The sequence below is a fragment of the Vicugna pacos genome, chromosome 29 (genome assembly GCF_048564905.1).
Source record: "Vicugna pacos chromosome 29, VicPac4, whole genome shotgun sequence".
In the NCBI taxonomy this organism is placed as follows: domain Eukaryota; kingdom Metazoa; phylum Chordata; class Mammalia; order Artiodactyla; family Camelidae; genus Vicugna; species Vicugna pacos.
This window is the reverse complement of record NC_133015.1, coordinates 21692579-21714551: the sequence shown is the minus strand read 5'-3', so window position 1 is coordinate 21714551 and position 21973 is coordinate 21692579. Positions and strand designations below refer to the sequence as shown.

The 21973-nt window shown below is 40.7% G+C and overlaps 1 protein-coding gene across 2 annotated transcripts in view; it reads right to left on the bottom strand.

The window, feature by feature from the left end:
• TOX (thymocyte selection associated high mobility group box) overlaps positions 1-21973 on the bottom strand; it is a 270368-nt gene that overhangs the window by 233579 nt on the left and 14816 nt on the right. Inside the window, exon 1 of one of the 2 annotated variants that reach the window (XM_072951923.1) lies at positions 8626-8693. The exons of the other annotated variant lie outside the window; for it this stretch is intronic. The gene's annotated coding sequence lies outside the window, so the exon portion shown is untranslated. Of the gene's footprint in view, positions 1-8625; positions 8694-21973 lie in introns of those variants that run through there. 2 annotated transcript variants of the gene reach the window in all.

Genomic DNA, 21973 nt, shown 5'->3' with positions numbered 1-21973 from the left:
AAATGCCTGCCCCACGTTTAATAACGTTCTTCCTCATACTGTTTCCTAGTTGTGTCATATACGGTCTCTCCAAATACTTGAATTCAGGGAAAATATAGTCTAACAACAAAGCAACTCTGACCCTACCAGCTGTGATACTAGAATACCATTTGTATTGTACTTTATAAATCAATTTCACACACACTATCTCAAAACTGAATCCTCACAATGATCCAAAAAGCCAGTAGAATTTTTTTCATTTTACGAAGCAAACTGAAAGCAGGGCGGGTCAGAATGAGCCAGAGTCACACAGCTCCTGTACCACCTGCGGTCCTGGCAGAGTTCCGGCCAGGAACTGGGGTGTGGGTCACCCCACTGGCTGCACGAGGCAGCTCTGGTCTGGGGTGAGCATCTTTGAGGGATTCTGCTGTAGGCACAGATGTGCCCCTGTGATTCCAAATCTATGACCATGGAGGTAAGCGCCTGTGTCCTGCCAGCGAGCATGGACTTCCTCGAGTGCTTTCAGGTGCCCCGCGTGTCTGCTGCGACTCCATTTCCCTCCTCCCCTTGAGGCTTGGACGGAGACATTTCCCCTGTTCTTGAGGGTGCATGTAAGTTCACAGTGTCTCCTTCAGTTCTTTTTTCACCATGAAGTCTCCGCTGGAGTGAGGACATTCTCTTTCCCCAACAGGATATGACCAGGAGAGGCACCATGCTTGGTACCCAAGAATGTGCATCCCATTCACTGGTCCCAGGGTCCCTAAGCCCACCCACCCAGGATATACACAAGCAGAGATCTGCTATCACTCTGGCACAGAGAACTGCTCCTCACCAGTTCCCTTCTGGTGGGAGGTGAAAGGTTCCGGATAGTCTTGATGAAAGACTAAGATTTTTCCAGACTAAGAACCTGAACGATTGGCATTTTATTTACATGGATGATACTGAATGAAGTTCAATACTTATTGATTTGTGCTTGTTTGCTAAGGGCTATGATGTAGAAAATGTGCTATTAAAAAAAGGAAAATTTATTTATTGGACTATAAAGAATAGAGGCAATTGAAAGCCTGACAATCCTATACACAGAACAATCATTTTGTCCTTTTAACTCAAGACAAATGTTAGACGTAGTAAGTGGCAACCCCCTGCTGCCGGTGCAGCGAGCTGCAGGTGAGAATGCAGGCGCTGTTGAGGGAGAAAGATGAATCAGCTCAGAAGGAAAGAAATGAAGACAAAAAGGAAATGGGGCAAAAAGTATTATCCATACAAACAGCTAAAGTATGAAAAATGTTAGTACTATTACCAAGAATCATAAAGCCTAATTCTACCTGTGCTGTGTTCCAAGCTTGGGGACAGGTAACGTTTCATGAGGCAGTTTGTGAACTTTAGGACAGAGCAGAGAGAGCAAGCAAGCAGTGCGAGAGCCCCCAGCTCCACAGTCCCCCGCAAACCTCCGCAGTCGGCACTCCTCCTCCCAGAGCCGGGACAACAGCCCCTCCCACTGGTCGGAGTTCACCTGGCGGGGTCAGGGGGACGGGGTGTGGTAGAGATGATAAATCTTGACTTGCTGTATCTGACAGTGCACATGGAAGGGTTTTAAATGGGAAGAATTTGATTCTTACCTAGAAAGGAGGCTACGAAGTCGATTCAGGACCACAGCACAGATGAGCTGTGGGTCAGCAGAAACAGAGACTGCCGCAGCTCCCTAAGCCACACACACTCATTTGCTTAAGGCTGTTTATATCTCTCTTGTTGCACAACAGAAGAGGAACTCCATGTATCTATGGTGGCTTCAAGTTTCACATTCTGATTGCACGTTCAGGGTGTCGTTCAGTATCCCTGAAAAGTAGCGCTTAAAAAAGTATCTTTGCATGATGTCTAAGAAAAGTATTGAAGGTATTGATCACGTTACTTGGGAAAGCTCTAAGAACTGAGAGGGACTTGTCAGGCAGGATGAAACGCGAGCTCCCTTTGGCATCATGTTCAAAGCAATGGTGAAGGAGAGGATAAAACTGAGGCAAAGGGTAACAGGTAGTTCCATCCCATTTGAAAAAGCCATAGATAACTGACAATTGGGAGCTATTTGAAAAAAGCAAATACTGCGCGGTAGGCTGTCTATGGCTATTGTAATTCCATATCTTTACCAAAAATTGTGTATGCATTTCTTTCCATTTCCCCATAATTTAAATTGGATCATGAAATATTTATAAAGGGGAGAAAAGATAAAATTGTTTTACCTTGAGCCATATTAATCAAAGAGATCTGTTTTAATTTGGTTCTCTGCTCTGAATGCTTCCAGTCAACTAAAGCAGTGATGTAATTCATCCTGACTAGCTGAGAATAGCTTTTTGAAACAGCAACATCATTTCAGTTGAGTTCTGACCTTGCCTTACTCTTCTTAATACTGTTTGATAGGCCTATAGCTAGTGATTTGGGGATATTAGATCAGTTTTATTTCTTAATGATCTGTGTTTGTTTGGCTTGATTTTAATTTGGAAAACGCTTATATTCTTTTTTTTTAGAGGAGAACCCCTAATGCCTTAAAAGTCTGCTTTTAAAGAAACATTTCCAAAGGGAATCAGAGAATTGAAAGCATCATTTTCAATGGGCCAGCCTGGCCAAACTCTAGCCACGAGGCCTTGAGGCCATGCGCTGGGAGGCCTCCTTGAGTCAAACAGCGCTGCAAGGTCCTGACGCCCCACAGCAGGGGTCCACTTGCAAACGGTATGAGGGCATGGCTATAACTATCTTAAAATATATTTATGGACACGAATTTTATTTAATCAATTAATGCCTGTATGTCCCGTACATCTCTATGCCTCACACATATGTTGCACATATTTATTTAATATTTATTTAATACGTTCTAGGTCTGGGCACGATGCTCATGGTTAACAGGGTAGGACAATGAACAAGACAGGAACTTTGTTCTTAAGAAAAACAAAGCTAAACTCTCGAGGGTACCTACTATGCGCCATGCTCTAGACTGTATCTTTGTTACAATTGTTCTCAAGAATAATGTTGAGAAGTCACATGACTTTTGTCAGCTAAGTGGTAAAATGGCTTTTAAGTTTTCTTTTAATATATCTTCATTAGCATATCACGTCACTTGTGAATTTGTGTGATTTCTCTATAAATTAATGTGAAAAAGAAGCTATGTCTCTCATCCAATCCCTTTCTTGATTCTGAAATTAAGGAAGAATAGAACCTCACATTTATTCAGTTTCCTTTCCCCCTACCCCACCCCCTCCACCTTTTTTTTTTTTTTAATTCACAGTCAGTCAGAGATTTGCAATGAAGAGGCTATTTCTGGGCTGCTGCTGCTGTCGCCGGGGTGGGGGAGTGTGGGGAGGCAGAGAAAACCTGACTCCAAAAACAGGCTTTCCTTTGTACCTCGAAGGACAATCAACAGACTAAGTCAGGAAAGGAATTCCAAGTATAGCTGCCTTAACAGGCTAAAATTAGAAAGAGAGGCAGGACAGGGGAAGGAGGAACAGAAAAGGAGGGAGAGAAGCAAGGAGAGGCTATACAAAGGCACTGTGTAAACTCTTCCTCTTGGAACCTACAGATTATTATTATTATATTTATTTAAGCAAAATTTTAAATTACAATTTAATTGCTAGCTGTCTCTATTTTAAATCCTCTTAGCTCTACATCGGGGAGAAAGAGACCTTAACAATCAAGCTGTCCTCATATCAACAATTTAAATGATATTTTAAGAGTCGTTCCAATATATGTGGTTATTAGACAGGTTTACTGGAAAAATAAAAATGAGTGCCTGATCATTTCAGTTTTTAAGTCAACACTATAAGGAGCATTTATGGAGATGAAATATATTTGCAGTAAGAGTGCTTTGAAATAAATGCTATTAAGAAAGCTTAGGGAATGATTATATTTTATTTCAATAGAAAACAAACAACTGAACTCTGCTCCTGTGGTCTGTTTCAACATCATGTCTTTCTGTCCCTCCTCTTCTTGTAATAAATACTCTCTTGCCATCCCTGTTACTGACAATAATGTAGGTGAACTCTGCACCATGTACATCTGTCATTATTAATGACCATGGGAGAGAAAAACGATAACTCATTCTTTTAGGAAACAAGAGGGTAAAACGCTATAGAAATTTCCTTTCGTGTTTTCTGCTGCAAGAATATCTGCATTTATCCCCTCTAAATTCACCATTAAGCCTCAGTAGCAGAATAGGGGGGAAAAAACCTCGTATTTTTAACTTCAAGAGAAAAATACTGTTATACAGAAGACACTTGTTGCTATATGAAGGTTTTTATGAAAACAATACCCAATGTTTTAGGTACACAATACATATAATCCACTTAAAGCTCAGACTATAAAGAAATGTGAAGGTAGGGAACATTTCTTTCACTCACAGGCTTAAATAACTTTCAATATGACTAGCCCACAGAATGCTTTTACTAAAATACTTGTTCCATTCACCAAGTTTATAAAAAGTATATATTTATTTTAAATTAGGTCTTTCAGGTACTTTGTACTTGAATTTTGAAAGAAGTCAAAGTACTATGTTTTTATTATCAAAATATAAACTAAGTGCTAAAGAGACAAAGTCAAAGAGATACGTGCTTCTTTAAGAACAAAGGGTCCTTATTCACTTCTCAGAGAAATGAGAGGATGAGGGCTAATATTGTATTGGAAAATAGCTGCAAAAATCTGTATTAGCCACTTTTAAATGAAAGGACAGATAACAATCTCTAATAACATAAAAATATGCCAATGCATGCAGACATTTTATTTCAAACTAATTCTTACATAACAACTTCCTGTCTGTTCAATTTTAAGCTGCCTCCTATTAATATCATCTACTTCTTCTCAGCACTGATTGAAGTGTCACCATGAGGGTTATTCTGACTTACTGGAAATGGACTTTTCCAGAATATAAAGTTTAAGACTTCAATAGATTGGGAGGGCTCAGTTTAAGCCACTAACATGCTTTGCTAAGTCTCTCTTGTCTTCCCACTGGCTCCTTCCACTGTTCTATTGACATGTGAAATTCTAGAAATGTCAGCTTTTGTCAATGTTACAGTCTACACTGTTATTAGTAGCTTTTTAGAAAGTATAAAGAAATAGTAAAAAAAATTAATTGTCTTTCAACAGAACACAGCAAAATATCCACAAGTTTTAAACATTCTCTACCCGAAACCCGAACTGAAATACAATTTTCCAAACGCAACACCAAGTACAAATGACTTATATATGTCAATGAATACTGTAGCAGTGACTCCAGTTTTTACATCTGTTTAAATGATAAATCATGCCAAACAAGGGAAAAAACCAAGCAAACAAATATGAAAAAAAGACAGTCAGAAGTGGGCCCTACACATCTCCCTGAAAAATGTCAAGACTCCGCCAGATAATACACAGTAGCACCAGCCAAACAGCCTCTGATCTGAGAGCTCTTCTACCAGCAAACTTTCAGGAAAACAGTTCCCTCGATTTTTACGTACACAGTTCAATGAATAAATTGATGAATCAACAATAATTAGTCATATTCCAATACTCTAATTTTTAGCTACCAGTCACCAAAGGCTGCACTCAACTTCAAAATGAGTTTGCCTACATTTTCTTTAAGAAAAAATTAAATCCACTCAGACATGTTTAATTTTTTTTTTATTGTATGACGCCAAATAACCAATTTGAAATTGTCATCTTCAATTTTGGTTTTGGTTCAAATGTAAATATACTGAAGGAAGGCAGCTGACTTTGTGTGGGGAGAGGGTCTCTTCTATTTTATCAAAGGGACCTAGCACTTCTCTTATGATAGAAGTGAAATGGGGAGCGTGAGGTTTGGGAGAATGAAAGGTTTTTCTTTACAAACCTTCCTTCCTCTGAGTCTGAGTGGGGGGGGGGCGGGGGGCACAGTTTTCCACTCCCCACTTCCAGCCCTGTTCTTATCTCTCCCACCTGTTCATGTCAGATGACAGAATTAGGCCAAATGGGTTTGTTTCCATCTCTCTCTGTTAATGTTTTTGCTAAACAGACTCCCCTCATCAGGATTATAATAAAGGGGCCTATGCCTTAGTCCCACTTGAATTTTTAGTCACTAAAACTAGGAAAGAAGTATCCATAAACATTTCAAGGACATAAAATCACTCCATTCAACAAACTGCTTTGAATTAAATTAGTTTGAAACACTTTATCCTTAAAACTGCAAAAACATTGTGATACTAAATATTCAGTATTATCACTCAGACAAATTGGCCCAGGTCAAATGAGGAAATTTCAAAAATGAGATTGCTAAATTTCTCAGCTTGATAATTTTGTAATAAATAATGTGCTTCTATTCAATCTGTACATTAAGTCTTTTATGTGGCCTTAAGGCACTCTCTGATGTCTATGCCCATTACAATGTAGCCATAGAAACTGACACATTTATTTCTTGGATTAGTGTGCCATTGAAAATATTAATATGATGCAGTAAATGGGGATTTAATCTAATCTACTGATGGTAGGATGAAGTTAGTAAAAGGCTGAGTGCCCTGACGGAGAAAGAAAGATTATATCTGCAGAGAGAAGCTTGTTATTGGTTACACAGATCAACTAAACAGTCTATGACACATTACACAATTTCTGCATTTAAACAGACTTGGTCAAACTCAGCATGGAGGCTTTCTGCAGGCTGAAGAATGCTTTTTCACATATATATATTAAAGATTTCAATATCCAGGCTGAAACACCTTTTATCTATGAGCATAAACAGAAGAGCACACCTCTTACCACATACTTTGTGAACACACAGCACCCAGGGCAAAACTAGCATGCCCAAAACCATTTTTGAAAAATTTATTTCATCTTGGTTTGAAGGCATTTGCTTAGCCTTTCACCTCTGCCAAGGGTTGAAAAAAAGCCCAGAAGAACTTCATCAAAGAAAGCCAATTTTATTTAACATGTGCTGAGAAAATGCAGCTAATTGATTTCACCGTTAATTTTGTTAATTTCTAACTGGAAATCAGATACCGATAAATATTCCTTTTGTTGTGGGACAGATCATACTTGACGCTGATGTCTCCTAATGATTCATAGGATTCCAGTTCTGTCCCCCCTTTACTCTGCAGCAGACTACATAAATTTCAGAGATATATTCTGACAGATGAGGCATTGTTGAAAAGCAAAGTACAGCACTTTGTCCTTGAAATGTTAACATGTAATGCCATAAAGTATTCAAATAATAATTTACTCAATCTTTCAGGGTAATTAATTAAAATGCTCGAGATGTTGGAGAAAATCACCTTGAGCTTATAAAACTGGAAAGCCCCCCCCTTTCCTCTCTGCATGCAAGCTGCCCCTGCAGACCTACCACATGCTTCCCCAGTTATGGGGTTTGATTTCAGAAGATAATAAATAGCCAGGATCTAATTTTGCCATGTCACAACCGATTATGTTTCACAAGAAAAGGTGGAGTGCTCACCTACCAGATGAAGGTGAAACATAAAACCACTTTTATTTATGTCATGTGTCCAAATTCAGCTCAACCTGGCCATGGGTACTATGAGCGTGTGGACTTCCACTGTCAGGCGAATTTATGTACCTCAAGAAAGTGTCAAATATAAACATAAATTTAACCAAAGGGATGGAACCCTTATTACAAAAAAAATAAATAAAACACATTTTGACATCTAATATAAATTATTAAAAAAAACTTTTACTACTTTTCAGAAGGTCACAAAGAAAGAGTAAGACGTTAAACACATACAGCCTATGGCTCTATCTTCATTCAGGTGCTGATTAGCAGTATAATTTAGACCCAGAGTCATTTTTAAAGGCTTTTTTCTTTTTAACTTTCAGAAGCTCATTTCTGCTCAGTATCTTAATCAGTCCTACTAGATAGTTGCTCAATTGTTACAAAGTAAATTTAAAAGGAAGATTTAACATAGGAATTTATATTTCCAAGGGGAATATAATCAGAGATCTAAGCCTCTGACCCCTCAGGTAAAATGAAAGACTCTAGACATTTTCTGGTTGAGCTAGGCCAAAAAATATGTTTCTAGATGGCGAGTCTAATTGCTCCAGCATTACATTTCGGGTGCAGAATCAAAGGCAAAGTTTGGACATCAGAGTTCCTGTTTCTGTTCATGTCAGGAGGATAAAACAGAAGGCTGATAACAATAGATTAACAAGCCCCGGGTATTACTCAGCCGTTCCCCTCAGTTGGATAGGCTTTGGACAGAATTTTAATGACTAAAAAAATTGCATATGATGAATAAGGATGTCATTTTCAATTAACATGAACAAAGGATCATTCCCATATTTGGCAAATGAGGTAGCCTTGGTGTAAGAAAAGCTCGGGCATTCGCAGACAATGCATCACCGCCGGCAAACCAAAACAAGCTGACGACCTGTGGGTACCCTCGCAGGGGCGCCGCTACAGCTTCAGCAGGTACCTGGCAGCCCCAGGTTACAGGCCGCACCGACAGCCTCCCCTCAGCCGAAGCAACACTGACTTTAGGGCCAGCCCCGGGCAGCGGGATGTAGCACAAACCTAAACGGGCTGCAAAAGGCGTCAGCACCCAAGTTCACTCAGGATGAAAATGAGCAGAGGCCTAAAAAGAACTCCCAGTCCGTACTCCACGACAAGGGGGACACCGCGATCTCAGAGAAGTTTAACCTCGCGGAACTTACTGTGTATAAAGCCTTCGGAGGGCGCCTCAGGCTGACAGGAGCCGCAACATGCTCCGTCGGGACAGAGCCCGGGCGCCCAGGGCGCGGTGTGCGTGCGTGCACAGAACCTAGCATGTGAGCGTTCTCAGGACGTAGCGTGCGTGCGTGCATAGAGCGTAACATGGGTGCTCAGGACATAGCATGTGAGCATGCTCAGGACGTAACGCGTGTGCTCAGGACGTAGCGTGTGAGCTTAGGGTGGTTCGGTACAGCACTTATCGTTCGCACACTGCGAGTTCTGTGTTTCCTCACTTCAGGGTCACGTCCTGAGTTCAGTTGGTTGTGGGACCATGGTAGCGACTGCTTTCCGTGCTTCAGTAATCTGGGGGTACGCTCAGAGTCCCTCAAGTATTGTATTGTATTGTATTGTATTGTATTGTATTGTATTGTATTGTATTATTGTATTATTTGACTATTTACTGTCTTAACAGCAGTGCCGTTGGAAGTGACTCTCAGATCCAGCGGCTGCCATGGATTCCGTTCACTCTTGGGCGGCTTGTGAGAGCCTCAGGGAGGCAGCCCGGCCTTACTGAAAATCAAAGCATTGGCCGTGAGATCCAGGGGATCTCCGTGGGAGTGTAAGCGGTCCCAGTCAAGGCCCAACAGATGGAGTCCCCAGCAGACTCGATTTGCTGGCCGCTGGTGGGATCAGCGCTTTCAGGGCGCTGTGGCCAAGCACGAAATCATGTTTTCCCAAGCGTGTTCTACTGCGTTACACAAAGTTAAACAAATGACAATCTAGGAGGACTTCTCAGAGCCTTTTACAAACTAACATGTAATGAGCCTCTAAGAGGAGAATGCATGCAATGATGTTTTAATTTTCTTGATCTAGGAAAACTTTGCTCTCATGGAGCACCTAGTAAAATATCGCAAGACACTCACATTCCCAGCAAATAGTCTGGAAAATCCTGCTGTAGGTGACTGAAGTAAAATTATTACCAGCGTGCTAATTGCTCTGTAATTCTTTAGGTTTTGCCCAGATCTAAAGCTCTTTGGTAGTACCCATGAGACATTATGGACCCTTTGTGTACTGCTAATGACATTTCAAAGGAAAAGGCAAGCCAGAGAATGCCAATTGCACCTGATATTAACAGAAGCATTGCCAAAGAAAGGAGAGGTCCACCATGCTGGGGAGAGTTAGATGTAACTTTCCCAAGTTTCCGAGCTCCTTGGAGAAGAAGTTCAGGTATTCCCCAGTCCCTGCTCTTAGATGAGTCCACAATATTGTTCTTGGTGGCTCTGTTCCCCTCATCTCATAGCACCTGTTCCAAACCTTCACTCATCTCTTCACAGTTGTTAACCAACCCTGTCTCATCAGTGAGCATGACTCCATCTCCTAGCTCACTAAGTAACCAGGGGCACTGGTGGGTGCTTCTTCAAGTTCAAGACCCATAATATAAATCAACCACCATCTAGTTTTCCTTACTTTTTTCCTCCAGGTGCAGATCATTGGCGCCCTCTCTTCCCCAGAAAGCAGCACCATCCTAGCTCCACTCCAGCTCCAGTGGGCCCTGAGACTGTCTCGACAAGATTTGGCTTCATCAGGTTTCACAGCTCACTCCTCCAACGTCGCTATCCTGGCCAAATAGATATACTCAAGTCTTTCTGATCCAAAAATAACCACTCCAGCTCTCTGTCTCCCCTAAACACTGCTCTCTTTCCTTACCTCCTCAGGTAAATGTATTGCAGAGCCACCCACACTCTCATCTCGACAGCCTCAATTCCTTTCATTCCAAAGTCCATCACTATCTAACTTCAAGACTCATCACTCCATTAAAACTACCTTCACCAAGTTGGTGATGATGTCCATATTGGCAAATTCCATGGCCATTTCTGTCTTTATCTTCTAATGTTCACTACTGATGATACACCCCCAGAACTCTCTATTTTCTTGGCTTCAGTGACACCACTCTATCTATCCTGGTTCTCTCTGACTCTCTTTCCTCTTTTTTTCTTTTTTCTTTTTTTTCAAAACTCTCTTCCTCTGTTCGTCACTTAAAACTTGGGCTCCCCCATGACTCCATTCTTGGTCATTATGCTTAATTCCCAGTAAACTCTTCCTGGATGATACAGTTGGGTCTGTGTTTTAGTGTTAGCCCAGTTTTCTGCCTAGTTCCTTAGCCTGTTTCCTCATCTGTAAATTGAAGTTAATGATACTATCTCTCTTATATGTTTGTTACAAAAACGTAATTCATGTAGCACATTCAGCACAAGGCTTCACATGTGCCTGGTATATGATATCAATAAGTGTTGTTGTCACGTTGGAAATGATTTTCTTTCTCCGGCACTGACATCCAACCAATCGTCCACATCTGATTTTCCCTCTTGTACACATCACAAATCTTTCCACTACTCTCTGCCATGTTATATCAATGCTGCCCCTTCATTCTCCCTTCATCTCCAACTAGATCAGTGGTGTTCCAAATTTCTTCCAAGAAGTCCTAAGAATCCTCTTTTTCAATCTCCTGTATTTATTAAACTTCAGTGTACCCATTTTTTTAAGCTTTTGCTGCAATAAAAAGTTGGAAAACTATCAGTCTGATGAATTCCTAATTGGTATTCCTGCTTCCCATCCTGTCTTTACAAATCCATTCACTGCACTAAAGCCAGAGTAATCTCTCTACTGTCTACACCTGATAGGTCACTGCCTCAATAAAACCTTTAAATGGTTTCTTATAAACATCAACAAATAGATGCCAAGCTCTTTAAAATAACTCGTGGGGCCACAGTCTCACCCCAGCCCCAATCCCTTTTGTTCTAGCAAAACCAGTCTGCAAGCAGCTCCCCAGAGGCTCAGGATGATTCACACCCCACCTTGATTTATGCTGGCCCTTTGATCTGTGAAACCCTTCCCACCTTTCACTCAGTTAATTCTTACAGGAATCTTCATTTTCCACCATCTTCTCCAGGAAGTGTTCTTTGAAGTCCAGGCTGGACTCGGGGCGGCCTCCCTTTGTCCTCCCTGTGCATTGTTCTGCTTTAGTGCCTTGTCATGACCTATTTGTGTGTCCTTCTGCCCTAGTAGACGGTGAGCTTTTCAGGACAATGACTGTATCCCATTTACTCTGAACTCCCCATGCCTAGATCAGAATGAGTGCACTGGATATGTTGTTCTGACATAAACTGTGTGTTCCTGGAAAGCAACAGGGTATAGCAGAAAGAGCATTGGACAGGATTGGCAAACAGATGGTGAGCTGGGTACCAAAACCAGTGTGTACTGCATCTATAAGTAGAAGGGGAGGCTACCTGAGCTGAGCAGGAGAAGTCAGAAGACCTATCAGCGCCTCCTCCACGGGCGTGGGATGAAGTCGTGGTAGACTTTCTGCAGTTGAGAACCTTCTGTCCTTCCTACATAGGCTCCGAGATGACAGCCTCCTTCTGATTCTGGCTTTGTCACTTACTGGCTGCCACTCATTTATTATGCCTGAGCTTCATCTCCCTCTAACAGTGTCCACTCTCCATCACAGTTGCTAAGAAATGATGTGGGTAAAAGCATTCACAGAAGTTTAAGGTCCTTGAACTGGGTCTTCTTCTTATCTTAATTCCCAGTAGAATCAAGCAAAGGTGGTAAGTGCTCAGTTAACATCCACCGAGTGATTATTAGGTACTTTGTTCTGTCTCGACATAGCCTAGGTGCTGGAGTACTTCACTTCCATTCGAAATATTTCAGTTGCTAAAAATGTTTTTGAGCCAACTCTTGTGAATGTTGTTACTTCAAAAATGTTTCCTTAATGCCTGGTAAAATAATTAAATATTTACAACTATGGCTGTACCTTTGTAAAGGGGGAAATACCCTTCTAGAAAATGTACAGCATCTTTTCTTCCTGCTGTACGGTATAAACTTTCTCGCTTATTTGCACTTGCCACTGGGGTCTGCTTGATTGAAAATGCATTCTTGCTTCTGTATATATGGTCTTAACTAAATAGGAGAGTTACTTGGTGACTTGAGTATCTTAGCTACGTATCCTATTTTTTCCCAAATCATTCAACCTTTAAAAACAGCTCAGGAGGAATCAATTATAGACTTGATCAATTTTTATTGGTCTGTGGGTATGTACCAAAAACAAAGTTTCCTGCGGAGAGTGTCACATCCTTTGCATTTACTTTTAGGCTTATTACACTGAACAAGACAAATAATTGCTTGTAACATCAAAATCTCAAATGAGTGATGGAAAAATTATTCACTGAGAAATTATGATAAGCAAACTAAAACACAAAACAACACAGCATGATTCCAATTTGGTTAAAAATTACATGCTTTACAGATTCTGTAATACTCAATATATATTAAATATACCTCTCCTAATAAAAACATTTATGCTTAAATAAAAATAGTAAAACCATGGAAAGATACACACTAAACTGTCAGCAGAGCTTATTTCTTGAAGTAGAACTGGAGGGGTATGTGGGAATGTTTTGACCTTTTATTTTGTTTACTTCTGTATAATTTATAATATAAATGCAAAAATGAGTATTCTAATTATTACATAATTATTGGGTTTGAAAGATTTATAATAATAATTGAGTTTTAATTATTATTATGACCAATAATAATAACTGAGTTTGGAAGACTTTGTAATTAAAATTTTTTAAAAAGACAAACCAATAATTGGCATGAGTCACAGCGTTGGAGAATTTCTGAAGCGGTGCAGAATTTGGAAGTAAACACACAGACTGTACTTTTAACAGGTCTGACATCTCTGAAGAATGAGCAGTATTCCTCAAAGTTTCTAAGTCCCCAAGGAGGTATACACTTTCATGGACAACTCTATAAGGGAAACACAGATTTTAGTCACCTTTCATCCTGGTTTCTAAGAAAGGACACTCAAAGAGCCTTTTTGTCTTACTGATGACACTATATCTGGTAGCAGCACAAAAAAGTCTGCTACACTATATCACAAAATAGTAGTACAAGTGAAGATGAGATAATGATGTCTTTTCCTAATATCTGAACACCATCATTCAACATTTACTAACGTTTGCATTTCTTTTACAACAGCACCATCACTAACTTATATCCTCATTATGCAAATGTCTCATACAGCTTACAATGTTATAAGAGCCCAAGGGCAGGAATTATATCTGATCATATTTGTATGTTCCATGGTTTTATTAATTTTTGTTGAGTTAAGTAATTGAGGTCACTCGTTTTAGGACATAATTTGATTTGGCAATGAGATGCATAAAGAAAATATTTACCTCGAAAGGCGTATTTTTTTAGCTTTCCATAGAAATTTCAGAGACATGTTCTGCCCATATCCCAGCATATTAAAAAAAATGCACTTAAGATACCTAGTAGTCACTTCAAGGGGAGCTTTCCTGCATTGTCAGTGCTGACCTGGTGTGCATTTAGTTCTCTCAAGAATACCTGAAAAGTCGCAGTAAAAATAACAAAAGAAAAGCAGAGTCCTGCACATTCTTAAAAACCAGACTTCTATAAGGTGAAATAAATTAGCCTTTCCTTGGGTGTTCTTCCTGAGCCAAGGATCTAAATGTTTAGGCAGACACGCTGGTTATCTCCTTGCTTCAAGGATTGAACAGGATCCACGGACCGTTGGACCGATGTGTGGAGATGGATTCGCATCAGCCCACTCAATAGGATATTCCCATTCGGTCATTTTCTAGCCACACGGTTTTAAGTAATTCACTTGAATGCTCTGAACCTCAGCTTCCTTTGCTGTGTAACAGATATCCAAACACCCCACTCCCTCTACCCAACATACTGTTATACATTTAAAATATATGTACAAATGCCCGGAAAGCAGTAAGGGAGAATACCAATTACAGATAATTGCTCATTATCAAATTACTTTAAAAGTATAAACGGAATGCTTTCACACTCATATTACCACCCGGTGAAATGGACTAACGTGGTTTTTTAAGTGACTTTAATTAGTTTAATTTTCTCACACCCATTAGCACTCCTAATATTAGTAGCATGAAGAGCTTTTGTTCAGTCCCTAATACTCAGGTCATTACTAACCCTTCTTAACTTCCTTGTACTTTGTTCACTTTTCACCAACTTCAAACCAAAGCTAAAAGTCATAGCAAACCCAGAGAGGGCGCACCTCCCACTTAAAAGTGAGCGCCTCTCGCCTTGTATGAGCTGTAGTAGTCAAGCTGTGCCAGTGAAACCCAGATGGGCTATAATATCTCAGAAGTAGTTCTCCAATCTCCATAGAGGAAAAAAAAAACCAAAACATCACTAGAGGCACACAGGATGGTAGGAGGGACGTTCTGTTGACTCGTGGCTGTGTGAACACCTCCGGGGGCCACCGCCGGGCACACACGGGGAAGAACCAGCTGAAGTGTGCTGCTGGGGACTGCATCATATCTTTCAGCAAAAGGCCTCCTTTTCTCTCCATCTGGTGCCCAACTGGTGTGTCTGGTGTACACATCTAGAGGCATCTTGGGTTGGAACTTCTGTGACATTTCTTGGGGCCTCAAGTGTCAGTTCCTTAAGGTGATAAATTCATCCAAGCTAAGTGTATGGAGGGAATGAGGCTGGAAGGTGAGCCCAGGTGAGATGTGCATTTTCCTGTGGGCTACTTTAGCCCATATGTCAGTTTTTGTTCTGGGACTCATCCTTGAGTGAAGGTGCCTAGAGCCACGTGTGGGGGAGCACCTGGGGCTCGGGAGGCCTTCTGGAACCTTCAGGTCAGGTGACCCTAAAGTTATGCCATCTCTGGGGAAGTTCTGACCACTGGACTAAGATAATAACCTTAACAGCCACGGGTGGGATCTTACAACAGTGCCACCCACTTCAGTCTGAGGAACTCCAAGGAAGACCAGTTAATGAGTTTCGGGAGTGCTTATAGAGAGTGTGAGGCCCTGGCGCCGTGCTGATGCAGCCAGAGCAAGTTTTACAGCCGCAGCAGCAACCATGAACACTTTTGTACTGGGCAGCCAGGGTGCTGTTTTATACAATCTCTACCATGAACCCTATAAAGGAAACAGTAGTATTGTTTCCATTTTGCAGATGAGAACACTGAGGCACAGAGAAGAAAAGACATTTGCCCCAAGTGTCCCCTGATGCCGCTAAAAGCTCCATACAGAGGATCCTGTCTTATCGGGGCACGTTCTACACCAGAACTGCTGGGAAAAGCCATGAATGTCATTTAAATAAGTCAGCAGTCAGTACTCAATTTCTGCTGTGGCTTTGACTACGCATAGCTAGGTAGTTCGGTATAGAAAGGCTCCAGGGCTTTCTTGAGGAACTGAAAATCAACTAATTAAAAGGTTTTAAAATGGATAAACATTATGTGACATGAACCTATGATTTTACAACTGCAGGTAGAAGATGGAAAAGCACCCATGAGTGAAAGCCGGAGAGAAAGGCCCGCGACCTCCTGGGTGCCTGAGAGAGTGCTGGTGGCCAGGCTCAAGGTCACAGAGGATGAGCCAGTGCGGAGTAAGAGGGCCATGGAAAATTCTTGCTCCAATTTCCTGAAACTTTGTTTATAAGGCATTGACCCATTAATTCCTTTAAGTACAAGTGTCAGAATCTTCTAGAACATGTACTTTAAGAACGACTGAAAATCTAGCCCTAAGAATACATATTCTCTTTTATGTTATTCTCTCTACATTTTTAATTTTTTAATATGAACTCTGTCTTTTTTTCCAAACTCGAAAAACTTCTTGAAGTCCGGAACTTTGCTGTCTTGAATCCTGCTGATATTATATTTGCTAAAGATAGATAAGATGATATATCATATAATAATATGTCATATAGTATCTATCATATAATATCACATCTACCATAATTAAATAGATATATTTGCAGGCTGATAGAGGACAGGCCCATTTGGAAAGCCTGCACTCTCTCTACTTAAAATAGGGCCTTTCAAGGTGCCTGGAACAGCAATTTTCCTAATAAGAATCCTGAAGTAAGGATCGTAATAAACCCGCAGGAGTGGGCAGGAGACACCTGAATATGGACGTGTGGCTCGCTTGTTCAGGCTGCGCTAAACCGCTAGGTTCTTCCCAGCTCGCTGGGACTCCCTGACTTCCGATTCTCAGACCCCTTTCCTAACTTAGCCCGCTGAGCACGATGAAACATCAGGGAAACGTTTCACCATTTGCCGCTTTAACAGACTCAAGTCGCCACTGAGCCAAAACGGTTCAGTTTTTAAAAGTGACCTCAATCTTAAAAAGCGACGCTGTCCATTAAGATGTTAAGATGGAACTGGTTAAAGCCACGTTCAAGGTCTGTTGTGAAGATCTGCTCCTGGGAAACAAACTGGGCTGTGCTGTGGGGGCATTAAACTGATCGGGTTATAATGGATCCTAGTGGTGTGTAATGAATGACAGCACCATTAAAGCTTTTATATTTGGCGTCTGGAATAGAGAGGCCTCTGGTTGCTTTTAGCCTTAGGACCTCTTGCTATTATAGAATTTACTATTTAACAAATCGGTGGACACCCCTGATTTTTGGGGCAGGAAAAAATAGTGGAGGCGATCGAACCCCTTTGCTTTAGAGAAAAGAGGAGAAGTCGGTAACTTGTCCCCCATCGTGCGGTTGGGTCTGTAATTGGCATCTAAGTCCTGGGATTCCCTCTCCATCTTCTCTCTCTCACACGAAGCCACAAATAGACCATTTAATCCACTGATTTCATTCCCGTTACTAATCATCAGAAATAAGTAGGAGGGTCACCTGGAAGACAGACGCCAAATGGTTTAGTACCAAATTAATGAACAATTATGTGTTTCAAAAAGTATATTGAGAAATATAATCACTGAATAAAACTGAGGCATGTAATCAATTATCTGAATATTCCTGAACATTTGACATCATAGACTTATATGAACACACATACCCAGAGGGTATTAGCGTTTGGCTCAAATCTGCCTAATTCTTCAAAGGGGGAAGCAATCACTCCATGTTGGCATTTGACAGCAGGGAACACATAAGGTGATCATATTTTAACAATTTCTTATTATATATATTTTAAATGTCACAACTTTATAAAAGATGTCCTAATATGTAGTTGTTCTAATGTAGGTACAGTTTGGGAGTGAAATAAAATGGTAAGGAAAAAATTAACTAAAGAGGGTAACAGACTGTACCATATGGCTCTCAAAGTCAACCAGATCTCTTTTTGGAAGACTCTCAAAGACCCTAAGAACTGGCTGTTTTTTAAAGGAGAACATTTCTCTTTGTAATGTAAAAGCACAGTTCTTGATTTTGTTATTCAGTGTAACTGTTTCTGAATATATGGCAGTCCAGTTTCCATTTAAAGACAGGGAGTAGAGTTGTGTCTCTTTTTTTTCCCTCATAAAATGCAATTATGGAGAAAAGAGCCTTTGAGTGAATTATCTGAAGTACAAAATCTTAAACAGCCTCTCCCAGGGAAAAGGAGCTCTACCATCGGGCGACACGACGCTCCGGGTCCCATGGCCACAAACACACACTGTTACTGCTGTGCTGTTTTCATTTCTTTTTCTCTTTGACAAAGGCCACAAATAAATATCCGACATCCTAAAACACACATGCCTAATTCTGCAAGCTGTTATAATGAAGTCCTTTGAATTATTATAAATGCTTGAACATTAAAAATTCATCAGCAAGGAGAGAGAGGTGCTTTCTATTTGTGGTGCTGAATTTAAACACAAGCACGAAGAATGGCTGATTGTCCTGAGAAAGCACTGCTGACAGCCATCAGCAGGTCTGTGCAAATGGTGTATGGAAAAGGTAATAAGAGCCTCTGGAGTATATTTCAACCCATATAATAAAGTAATTGTGAAAGTGTAATTGCAGTCTGGTTCCATACCTTATTAGGGTACGGAGTGAGATGGTAAGAAAAGAGGAGGTTCACAGAATTATTTTGTAAGCAATTTTGCAATGACTGTCTCCCAGAATATGCAGAATTTGTCAGCAGCAGCATTTTAAGATATACAGTGGTGTTTGCCTTTTGAAGTCCATTACAATGAACCTGAACAAAATGAACACTGATTCTCTTCCCATTTAAAAAATACCCTGAACTTATGAACAACTTCAAATATGAAAGTTTTATTGGCTAATACTCCGCAATTGATTTCAGCCCATGAAAGCATTAAAAAAAAAAAAAGAATTCAGCATAAGCCCCTTTACTTCTGAATGCCATCTAGAGTTTACATTTCCAAAGATGTACATATTTGCGCGATTAGAATTTCAATTTTAAAAAATTCATTCCTTGGGTGAAGTCATGAACAATCACTGTTGGCTTAAGTTACCAAGTCAGAGTATCCTGCAGGCTATCAGGTGCTCTCAGGGAGGGACTCGAGAAACGGCGAGGACTGTGGGGCCTACTCTCAGCCACACCATCTCGATTAAAACATAAAAAAAGGCAAAGGGGCAGGGAAGGGAGATGCAGGAAGGAACACAGAGCTTCACGTTAACAGCGTTTAGGTCCAATATGAAAGTTGTCCATTTGATTCTCACTTCACCCATCTTCTATTAATAGGATTATTTATATCCCATCTAAGATTACCTCTGTAAGTGCACAATTCTATTTTTCTGTTTCTATCCTACCACTTAGCACAGTTCCTGGTGCATAGTAACCACTCAGAAAATATTTAATGAATAAATTAACCAATATTTGCAAATGCCACACAGCAAAACCTGGGTCTATAGACACCCCGCGTCAGGGGCTCCCACACCCATGGAGAAATAGGCAATGGGATCAAATGTAAGGAATCTGCTTCTCCTTTTCATTAATTTTTTGTTCCACTTTTACGGGACCTTGCAAATAAATGTAGACATATATATTCAGCATTCATTCCCTTGGCCTGCCATTTCAGATAAAACTTCAAAAGATGTTAAGCATGGGAAAAGCTCCTTGATTTGGGTAAAGGAAAAATCTAAAATGCTCATCTGCCTAAATGAAGTTTCTAGAAGAAAATACCCATTTTTGTCATCAAAGGGGATGGCCATTATTTACGCACGCCTGACCTGTTTACAAAGAGCTCACTTCAAGAAATAGGTTAAGACTTCAATGAAGTCAAGGGAAACAAACATCACGCTGTGGACATGGAATAGATGGGCATTTGTAAGAAAGTCTAGAGTATAGACCTAAATTCTATCCATGCGGCCCTGCGTAACCACAACTACTGTTCTCCCAAGACAGTCAGTCCCCTGAAGTGTGTGCTAATGACAGCGGCGAAGGCAGGAGAGGATGGCTGCCCAGAGACTGAGCCATTTTGAGCAGGTGAGGGTGTAGGAAGAAGAGCATCAGAGTCATCAAAGAAGGTAAGTGTAAAGTAGTCTTGAAAATTATGTCAATAACCTTACAAATTATGTCTGTCTGTGGTGGAAGGAAGGGAGGAAAGGAAGGAAGGTGGGAGGGCAGGAACCCAAACCTCAGCCATCGATCCCGTTACAGGCCTCCCTCTGTCCTACACCTGCCCCCATCCACCTCCAAACCACCAGCATAACCATTTCTCTTCTTCATGAGACTTTCCTATTCTTGGCTTTTCCAAATTCTTCTCAGGTTAGATCATCTACTAATGTCTAACAACCTGATACCACTCTTGACTACGTTTCCCATCACAAAGCATCGTCACGTTTTACCAGTGACTCCGGGATTTTTCTCTTCCACCTACACATGGGCTATTTGACATCCTCCCTTCTTGGCCACTCTCTCTCTTTTAGCATAATGTCACTATGTCCACGGTCCCAGCAATTATTGAGCCCAAGCTATGCAATCTTCCATTTTAAACTCAGATCGAGCACACTGTCAGGCTTTTTTATCAAAAGCAGAATTAGTGAAAGTCAGGGGGAGAACAAGAGTGAACAGAATGTTCCGATCTCTGTGGGAGATGACCTAGCAAAAGCAACTCCTGCAAGGCCTCCAATCTATTTCTTAAGGACAGAAGACCGTTCTGTTATTTCATGCTTCTCAAACTCATACCCCTAGGAGCAAGGAGCAATATGCCAAAGCAGCAGAACTTCACAATAACATGGACTATGTTCCTGGAACTTAAGAGTGGGCCCCATTGTAGGTCCTTTAAAGTATTATATTTACATGAAAACAGACAGGGATGTGTTATGGGAAATATTATAAAATCTACATATTTCTTAAAGATGAAATGTCATCCCTTAGCAGGAGTGTAGGATTAATAATACATACTCCTATATATAAAACAGATAAACAACAAGGTCCTACTGTATAGCATAGGGAACTATATTCAATATCTTGTGATAACCTATAATGGAAAAGAATCTGAAAAAGAATACATATATATATGTATAACTGAATCACTTTTTACACCTGAAACTAACACAACACTGTACATCAACTATTCTTCAATAAAAATAAATTTAAAACAAAGAAATGTCATCCTTCTAAGACCCATGTAGACTGCAGAGACACTTCTGCGTTCTTCCTCCAGCCCCTCGGGGTGTGAGTCCATTAGGGCACCTTGGCAGAAAAATGTAGGGACCACTTAAAGATGGCGAGATACCTTTAAAACTCCCAGTAGACGTTTCTGAATACGTTTGGCAAGTTTACTGTATTTCCCCAATTGACTAGTAATTGTATGTATATTTGTCACTGAACAAGAAATTCCAGCAAAGCAACTACTAATAACTTTGGAAGTTAAACTCAGCAGGTGTATTTCTCACTATACACAAAGCAAAGCATTCACATGAATAGCTAATGACTGGGCTTATCAATTTAAAAAAAAGAATTTGCAGCTGCCATGTGTCTCTCAAGAAGTCAGATTTTAATATACCTCAACCTTCTGGTGGAAGTATGTAACCTCTAAAGCTTATTCGTCTATAATTTGAAGTCTTCAAAAAAAAAAAAATAGGTAACTAGCTGATGGTTCACTTGGCTGTGGAACTCCCCCAGGCAGTCTTCTCTGGTTCATTCCCACAAGGGCTGAGAATTTAGCCCACTTACAAGAAGCGGTGTGACTCCCTCCCCAACTGCACGCAACCCATCTCTGTAACGTGAGGGTTACCTCCCTAACTTCCTAAGCAGTTCCTGGTCCTCTCAGAGTGAGCCCTCCTCCTTCATCGATGCCCCATTCCTCACTACAGACACCTCAGTCTCACCCCTCCTCAGGCTGGCCCTTCAGACAGCCCATGACATCACACTTCCATCTATTTCCTCATTTTACGTCTCTGGCAGTCTTTCACTGGAGAACTTAACTCATAATTAGTGTTGACATGTCTCTCAGATAATCGGAATTCTGTCGCTCAGTGTGTTTCCAGTTTTGCTCTCCAGAGCCAAATTTAATGTTTAATTATGGGGGTAAGAGCTGAGCTAAGAAATTCCCTGGCATCTCCTTTCCTGGCCGTCATCTTCTGGGCTAGTGCAGAATTACT